The sequence below is a fragment of the Lactuca virosa genome, chromosome 7, assembly GCF_052849685.1.
Source record: "Lactuca virosa cultivar CGN04683 chromosome 7, Lactuca_virosa_CGN04683_v6, whole genome shotgun sequence".
Taxonomy (NCBI): Eukaryota; Viridiplantae; Streptophyta; class Magnoliopsida; order Asterales; family Asteraceae; genus Lactuca; species Lactuca virosa.
This window is the reverse complement of record NC_136432.1, coordinates 89,693,993-89,703,338: the sequence shown is the minus strand read 5'-3', so window position 1 is coordinate 89,703,338 and position 9,346 is coordinate 89,693,993. Positions and strand designations below refer to the sequence as shown.

At 32.2% G+C, this 9,346-nt stretch overlaps 1 long non-coding RNA gene across 1 annotated transcript; it reads right to left on the bottom strand.

The window, feature by feature from the left end:
- Window positions 1-5,852: 5,852 nt before the first annotated feature.
- On the bottom strand, window positions 5,853-8,968 carry LOC145125377 (uncharacterized). The gene is made up of 3 exons (XR_013715959.1): window positions 7,040-8,968; window positions 6,828-6,909; window positions 5,853-6,078 (listed from the first exon to the last, which is right to left on the bottom strand). It is a non-coding gene; the product is annotated as an uncharacterized LOC145125377 (long non-coding RNA).
- Window positions 8,969-9,346: the final 378 nt, after the last annotated feature.

Genomic DNA, 9,346 nt, shown 5'->3' with positions numbered 1-9,346 from the left:
ATTCCAACACTTTATCCTTTTGGAGTTGGGCAATGCGTTTCTTGTTGACATGATCAAGAAGACAATGCCACAAGCATGCTTTGTCTAAACCATTAGACGAATCAATTTGCAAAACACTATTACCTAAATTGTCTACAACCATCACAGTTTCATACACGCCATCACAAGGTAATGCTTCAAAATAAAATACACCATTTTTGTAAGCACAAATAGAACCATCCTCATTATCAAAAGAATATCTAAAACCTTGTCTATATAAACCATGAAATGTAATGACGTTTCACATCATTTCTGACGAATAACAACAATTGTTTAAATCTAAACATAATCCACTACTAAGCACTAAAGAATAAACACCAATCTTGGTAACAAGAGACGATCTCCTTTTGCCCATACTCTGGTTCATCTTCCCATGCTCCACATCCTCACTTTTTTTTAGCCCCTGCAAGTCAGAACAAATGTCAAAACCACATCCTATATCAAGGACCCAAGAATTAGAATGTGAGGAGTTTTTAGATAGGATAGTGTAAATACCTGCCGAGGTTGGCTTTACTTTGCCATCCTTTATGTTTTACAAGTATTTGGGGAAGCTTCATTTCCAATGCTCCTTATCATGGCAATAAAAGCAAGTAGCCTCCTTAAGATCAGAGGCAGGAGGAGCATCAGAACTGACTTTTCCTTTAGGTCCATTGCTTGAGGACCCTGCATGGGACTTTCCCTTCCAATTCTGTTTTGAAGGAGCTTTCCTCTTCTTCCCTTTTTCTTTCCCTATGGCCAAGACAGGAGCAGCAGTAGTAGGAGTGGAGGAACCACCATTTCCCTTCATTCTGCTCTCAACAGTTCTTAGCAAGCTCTAAATTTGAGCCAATGTGGTCTCTTGGCTGTTCAAATGATAAGTCATGATGAACTGATCATAAAAACTAGGCAATGAGTGTAAGACTATGTTAATAGCCAATTCCTCATTGAAGTTCACATTGAGCTTCAGCAAGTGATCCATATATCTTTGCATACGTTGCAAGTGGCTCGTGACAGACTCTCTGTCCTTCATCTTGCTTGTAATGAGGGACTTTACTCCCTCGTATTTTTCTTGACGAGCTCGTTGATGGTACTTTTCCATCAAGTCCTTGTTCATCTCATACGGCCAATAATCATATAACCTTTGTAACTCAGAAGACATAGTAGCCACCGTGATGCATGCCACTTTGGTAGTATCATTGCAATGTCTCCTATACTCAGCTAGTTATTCAAAAGTAGCTTTTGTTTCATCAATCTTGACTAGTTCTTTCTCGAGTACATACTCTTTGTCCACGAAGTGTAAAGCCATACTAATGTTTCGCATCCAATCATTATAATTGGTGCCATCAAAGGTGACTTTTGAGCAAATGCCCAATACAAGAAGTTGGAGGAGTTGTTGTTGCTGGAGGAACTAGAAGCATTGTTGGAAGTTGACATCTGAAAAAGAAGAAGGAAAAGTTTTGATTAGATAAGAAAATCCTTAATATAACACCCAAATAAAATATTAAGGTTAGGATCCAACTAAATAATTCACAATTCAGAAGAGGGATGCCATAATCTAATTGTAAATTATTTAAAGGTAGGTAAATGATGATTTACCAATTTCACCACGAAAAACGAAATTTGATGAATTAGGTTTTAAATGAAATTCCTAGATCTTTTGAGATTCAATGAAATATTCAATGGCATGTTTAATCTCGATTATGCTCTTCCATTTGTGATTGGGATACCGAAGATCACAAACAAGATGTGAATAACCATGAAAATTAGCTTGGTACTCTCGATGTCATTTATCACCTAACAATGCATTACAATGTTATATCCCCTTCTTAGTAGAGTACAACGGATCATGCATAACAATGTTATACCCCTAGATCTATGGATAACAAAGTTATATCCCCTAGATCTATGGATGTAGTCTACAAAATAATTGGCTTTACCACAAAAAGGCTTAGTGGCGCAACTTGTCACCCGTTTGCCTTGTCATTCGTTGTACAATGATAACTAAGATGTATTAATCACCTAATTAATATGCCGGTTAGCCATACACGCTCCATTAATCAAAGATAATTTACGAGGCACCAATTGCCACCATTTATTAGTCCATATTAGTGTGTCGATTAACCACACACGCTCCACTAACGACTTTTATAAAGTGCAATGTGAAATTTCATGGATTAGCATCAAATTCACATTTTCCTAAAGTAACTAAGAGTGAGAATTTAATAAAAAAATTTAGTTACTTTATTTATTCCAGTATACTTATTAATGAGAATTAAGTGTCCTATTAAACCCGTTCAGCTAACGACCCTCCACCAATCAAGGAAGCGGTGGGTGAGAGTGAACACCCATTCAACTACCATTTTATAGGTAGTTTCCTTATACCCCCCCTTATAGATCGGCTTCGTGAATGAAGCGTACTAGTGGTTCGACTGACTTGTCTTATACATATAGTAAATATTAAACTTTTAATTTTACATATAGTATAAAGTGTATTTTAAACATTTCAAAATACTAAGGTTACAATCTTTTAAATTTTCGAAATTAAAAAAAATTAATTAAATTTAAAAGAAGTTGATTTAATAATTATCTATTAATTAAACCTTTTAATTAATTTATTAAATCATTTAAGGATTATCCAATTAAATTAATGAAATTAATTTAACCTAATCCATATCCCCTAGATTTCGAAAATATGGGAAGGATCTTACAAAATCTTCCAATTATCTTAATAAACAAGTAAGAAGATAATTACCAAAAATAAAAATCCCACCACAATCTCTAACTTCCATAATATGGAAAATCTTGGGGATGAAGGCAAGGATTTCAATCCTTGCCTTATATTCGAAAATCCATAGGGTTAGGAAACCCTAAATTTCGAAATTTCGGAGGCCAAAGGAAAAGGTTAAAACCCTAAGGCAAATTTTCGAAATTAGGGTTAGGAAACCCTAATTTGCGAAAACCCTAATTCCTATGGGTTTAATTTCCATAAACCCTAATTGTCAAGTTCAACCAATTGCATCATATTCAACAGAAAACAACCATAGGCTCTAATACCACTGATGAGTTTTGAGCATAACAAACAATCCCTATATATGCATGCAACCTTAATTTGAAGGATCTATGTTTTCTCTATTGAACATACAAGTATTGAACACAAAAAGAAACCCTAGCAGACATCTATAATTTTCGAAATTAATAAAACTAGGGTTAGAATACATACCTTAATTGTTATATTGTAATAACAATGAATTCCTTGAAGATCTTGGACTTGAGAGCAAGTGTCACAAGTGTAACACCTCTAATGGCTCACAAACACACTAAGCAAGAGGATGTATAAAAGAGGAGGAGGAGGAGGAGGAGGCTTGAAGATTTCAGCTCTTCTTAGGGTTAGAATTATTGGCCGAAATCTCAAAGGGTATAGCCCTTTATATAGTTGTTGGTAGCTTAGGGCCAAAGTTAGGGTTTTAAGAAGGAAACACTAATTCCTTAGGTTAAGGCCTAAGCAGCCCAAGAACCCCATCCAAGAGGCCCTTGGACGAAATTTATAGGGCTTCCCTAGAAGATTTCGTCCAACCCATCTAGGAAGGTTCTAGATCCTAAATCCACAACTATCAATAAATGCCAAATAGCCCCTGCACTTTTAATTAGTTCCTTTAATCCCAAAATTAATTCCAAATTAATTTATGATTAGATATTAATTAAATAATAAGATTTATAATTAATATATTATTTCCATAGTATATTAATAAATCATTTATTAAAATTTATTAATCAAATAATAAATTCAACCTCTCTCAATAGGTTATTCTGTCTAGTTGCTAGTATGAAGGCAACCCAAAATGACTGTGCTACTATAATTCAAGTACATACCAATTATAGTTATGGGCTTAGACACCTAATCCAATAATCATCGGTTCCTAGATGTTAGCAAATCCTGGAAAATGAGTTTGGACTTTAACGGCCAACACGAGACAAAAGACGCTCTGAGACATTTTAGCAAAAAAGACATGCAAGCTCAACTGGATCATATACTGTGTCATGTATTGGTCAAACATACTCAATTTAGAGGTGTTATGACACAATGGGACAGGTTCAAGTTAAACTGGTCAAAACGAACCATACTCTTGGAACTCGAGTATTAGTCTTCTCTACAACCGAAGCACAACATAGATGTTATATATATCGAGAAGAATATGTATGGGAGTTTGTTGGGTACTCTTCTAATGAACGATAAGTCTAAAGATATATCAAACGTACGGGCTAACATGGAAAATCTACTAAATATTTAGAGATCGCTATGATTACAATATAAGGGTAGCAATTTATGTAAACGCCATGGAATTTACTCATTCACGCCCACTAATCGAAAACTATTTTGTTAATTTATAAAACATGTTAAACTGCTAGATGGATTTGGATATAACACTTTTATTTTATAATAAATACTCGTAACAGAAAACTTTATTTGTATTTGATTGAGATGCACGCTATAATAAAACACTGTATTCATATTGTTTCTCTACATTCTTTATCTTATAACTTTCCAAAATATGATATTAATATGGATTGTTCTTTAATACCTCATGGCGAACGCCATCACCTGAGGCCATGAAGAAGATTGTTGTGAAGATCAACCACCTCTACATGGTAGAGGCTACGTACAACACGAGTTGGATGCCAAGTTTTATTATGATTTTTTTACTATATATATTTATTTATTATAAACTATTGTGACTACTATTTTTTATTTATAATTTCAACCATTCTACCCCCCAGAACGAAGAGATCTAACTAAGAACCTTAGCCTCGAACAAGCGCTGAAGAAGAACCATGGGAAACCGTTGCATCTCACGTTTAATAGAGATGGTACATTTACTCCGCTCGGTGAAAATAATGATCACTTTGTTCGTGATGTAGGACTGTATATCTGGCGGAACATCCCTTTCTATAAAACTAGTTGGAAAGACGTATACACCACACAAAGGAATGCCATGTTTCTACTTTACTGAACTTTTTTGTTTATAGGAAAGGTTCGATCTTGATGAGCTTTCCCGAGAATGCCAAGATTTTCTGTTGTGGGAAGGCATTACCACAATATTGAATAAGCTTTATAGAATCAAAAAAGCCAATACGAAAAAGCATTTTTTAAGGTGGGGGAGGAGCATGATGTTGAGAGAGAAAGGGACAATCACCCTATCTAATTTTTAATTTTAAACAGAACAAGAGCATACTTCAAGTGTTTTATGATGCATATACCGATACAAATGGAGTATTCGACAAACCATTAGCCAAAGTAAGTATTTATATAAAGTATACTTTTCACACACATATATATATATATATATATATATATTACTTCATCTTTAAAACATACAAAACCACATGAATAAAACTACAAACACAAGGTACACACTACAAGAAAAAGAGTCATTACCGACGATAAAAATCGTTGAATGCCCTGTCAGCGATTTATATATATATATATATATATATATATATATATATATATATATATATATATATATATATATATATTAGATTTGTCTTCGGTAAAAGTAATAGCGGCGACATGTCGCCACTAAAAAGTTGCCGGTACTGCCCTGTCGCTATTACTCAAAATGTTGCCGCTAAAGAGTTCTGTCACTGCTAATAACTATGTCACCGGTAATAACTCCTGTCGTTGGTAATATTATATGTCGCCGGTAATATTATTTTTCATTTTTTTATTTTTCATTTTTTTTAAATCAAGACGTTTCGGGTGCAGAAAAACCGATACATAACGAAATTAAATGCAGAAAAAAAAATACATAACGACATCTAATTAGGTACCAAAGTGTTATAATTCCATACAAATACCAAAATATTAAACAACAAAAGTTTTATAAATTTATGTCACAACAAGTCTAATCTACAAAACACAAACTAATTATCTAACGAACCATCATCTTCGTTCCCCTCGTTTCCTCCTTGATCATCACTTTGTGGTTTTCCTGATTGAGAAAGCACATAAAGTTCCTCTCTACATACCGAGTCGTTGAGCATTCCACAAAAAATTTTCAACTACATAATAAATAACAATATACATAAACTTATAAGTTAAACTATCAACATAAACAAAAACTATCAAAATACATTGCTATTTCTTGCACTTAAATAAAAAAATACCAAAAGAACATTGCTATTTCTTACAGTTGGGACATAAACAAAATTACAAAAACAACATGCATTTATTGATGCCAAAGTACATTGCTATTTTTAAACAAGGAGCAAAAAACCAAAATACATTGCTATTTCTTTCACTTGGAACATAAACACAATTACCAAATCAACATGCATTTATTGATCATTATATAGATATATGAGACTTTAAAACTAAATGCTTTACTTATTTTGTGCTAAAGAGCCTTAGATACAATAAAACCAAAGTACATTGCTATTTCTTACACTTGGGACAAAAACATAATTACAAACACAATTACCAAATCAACATGCATCATAAATTAACAGCTTTATCAAATATACATAATTTATACACACATACATTCCATATTTCATACATACATACAATCCATATTTCATATATAGAAATACACATTATACATACATATACATATAAATACATATATACACACATATACATATATATGATCCACATTATTGTTTTCATACATAGAAATACACATTATACATACATATACCATGCAAATACACATAAATATATACCAAATATACACATATGACAAATTTCACATAATAAACATAAATAAATAAATTTTGCAAATAATTTCGAAATTAACATAGGAAGAAACCTATGGTGGATGGAATCAACAATGGTGGTCGAAAATCAACAAGGTGGTGCAGTGGTGGTCGTAATCGATCTAGTAACAATAACTGAAAAAAAAAACAAAAAAACTGAAATCAATGATTTTTTTTTATTTTTTATTTTTGCAATTAACTCAACTATAAGCTGGAAATCGACATTACAAGAGAAAGAGAAAGAGAAATTAAGAATGAATTGCACCTTAGTCACCGGAATTGAACCTTAGTCGCCAAGGCATTTCCGGCGACCTTTTAGCAGCGACAGAGACTTTTAGAGGCGACTCAAGCTTGAGTCGCCGCTAAAAGTTTTTGTCGCTGCTAAAGGTGTTGCCGACAATGACATGATGTCTTGTAGTGTCGCCCAATGCAAGTAATCTAACACCATTTGATGAGTTAAGCGCATTTGAAAAGGTATTAAGTGCTCCACACGGACATATGAAATGAATTGGGCGTAAGCCTTCCAACAGAGTCTCGTAATATTGTGAGGGATAGTCCTCACAAACAACATCACAAAAGACACAAACTCATGTAAAACTAACATAAACCAAATCATTTTTCATTTCAAATATAAATATCAATAAATGCATATTAGTTTGATAATTTAGATGTTCGTTGATTATTTCTTATAATCTTTGGTAATTGAAATTTTGGTAATTTAGTTTATGTTCTTACTTTAGTATTTTATTTTATGTTAGTTTGGTATTTTGATATTTTTGATAATTGGAAGTTTTATATTTTGATATGTTGATAGCTTGGCAGCTAAGCTAGGTTGGTATGTTGATAGTTTTGATAATTAGAAGTTTGGTTTATGTTAGTTTGGTATTTTGGTATGTTGGTAGTTTTGGTATGTTTGTAGTTTGGTTTATTTTAAACTTCTGGTATTTTATTACTTTGGTAATTGTTAATATTAATTTAGAAGTTTGGTAAGCATTAGTTCCTAACTTTGGTTTATGTTGAAATATATATTAATGTACATATTATTTTGTAGCCGGAGGATCCCGTAAACGTTATTATTAGAAAACCCGACATATAGCAAGAAACTTGCAAATTGGTTTCAGTCATTGTCGAAATAAGTTGATATCGAAGGTAATGATGAAGAGAACGAGAGGCCCGAAGATTGTATAAATGAGGAGTCAAACTAGTTTATGTTTAATTTTATGTTTTGTTAAAACTTTAAGTTTATGTAACAAACGACTTTAATATTGTATATTTTGTATTAAAATTTTTATATGATACAATGGATTTTGCATTACCATTACCGTAATTTAAATATTGTTTTAATAGATATAAATAGTAATTTATATATACTATAATAATAGTTCCTCTATTTTTTTTAATAAAAGAAAGGGTCTTTAGTGGCGATGTTACTATATGCGGCGATAAACGGACAATAGCAATAAGGAAACAACTACCACCACGTAGCGGCCACATGTTCCCTTAATGCTTTTAGCGGTGACATATGTCATCCTTAACAGTGGCGAATCTAGAACAAAAAATCACGTGGTTCCTAAATTAAGTGAAGTCAATAAAAAAATCAACAACACTTTTGGGGTCGGGTCGGGTCGGGTCGGGTCGGCTCATGTACCTTGTACCACCGATTGAAATATAACTGAAAAAGACGTACGGTTTAACGTAAAACTAGTTGATTATTAGTCCATTAATAAAACGGCGAACGGAGAGTGAGAGTCTTTGGCATGTGAGCTTTCATTTTATTAGAACAACTTATTTTTTCATTAATATTTTGAGAGTGCCGATTAAGAGTATTTAACTTTTTATTATTAATCCCATAATTTAAAATAACAAATTGCCCCTAATAACTTATATTTTTCTCTTTTTAAAATGGTTTTTTAAGAAATTTTTTTAAAAATCAAACTCAAGATAGGTCGTCTATTTTTTCTAAGATAGTTCCTAATTTTTCTACTATATACATTGTAAATGAAATTGAGAACTTAGGTAAGTCCTAGGACCTACCGAAGGACATGGTAGATACGCCCTTGACCCTTAATACCTATACAAGGGCTAAGTAATGTATTTTGATATAAACATTGTATCTAACTTTGAACATAACATAACCCAAGTGGTTTTCATAGTAAAGAGTTATACCATCTATTTTTTTTTAAAGAAATTATAAATTTATTCATAAGTAGTACAAAAATCTAGAATAAAGCTATAAGAAAACGCGAGTATATATATATATATATATATATATATATATATATATATATATATATATAAACTAAACAAAAAGTTATGAGACTTTTGTATTCCTTACCATACTGCAAAAATTATTAACGTGAAATCTTAAACTATAACTTTGAAACCATGTTAATCTGTTTGAAATTCTTGGTGTACGTGATGAAAATATGCAAAAAATAACACATGCAATATGCATAGAATTAAGAGTATCCACAATGTAGGGTTTAATAAGAATTGAATAGATGATCACTAGGATTGAATAGAGATTTAATGGAGTGTGATTGATGACATGGAAAAAAATTGAATGAGAGAG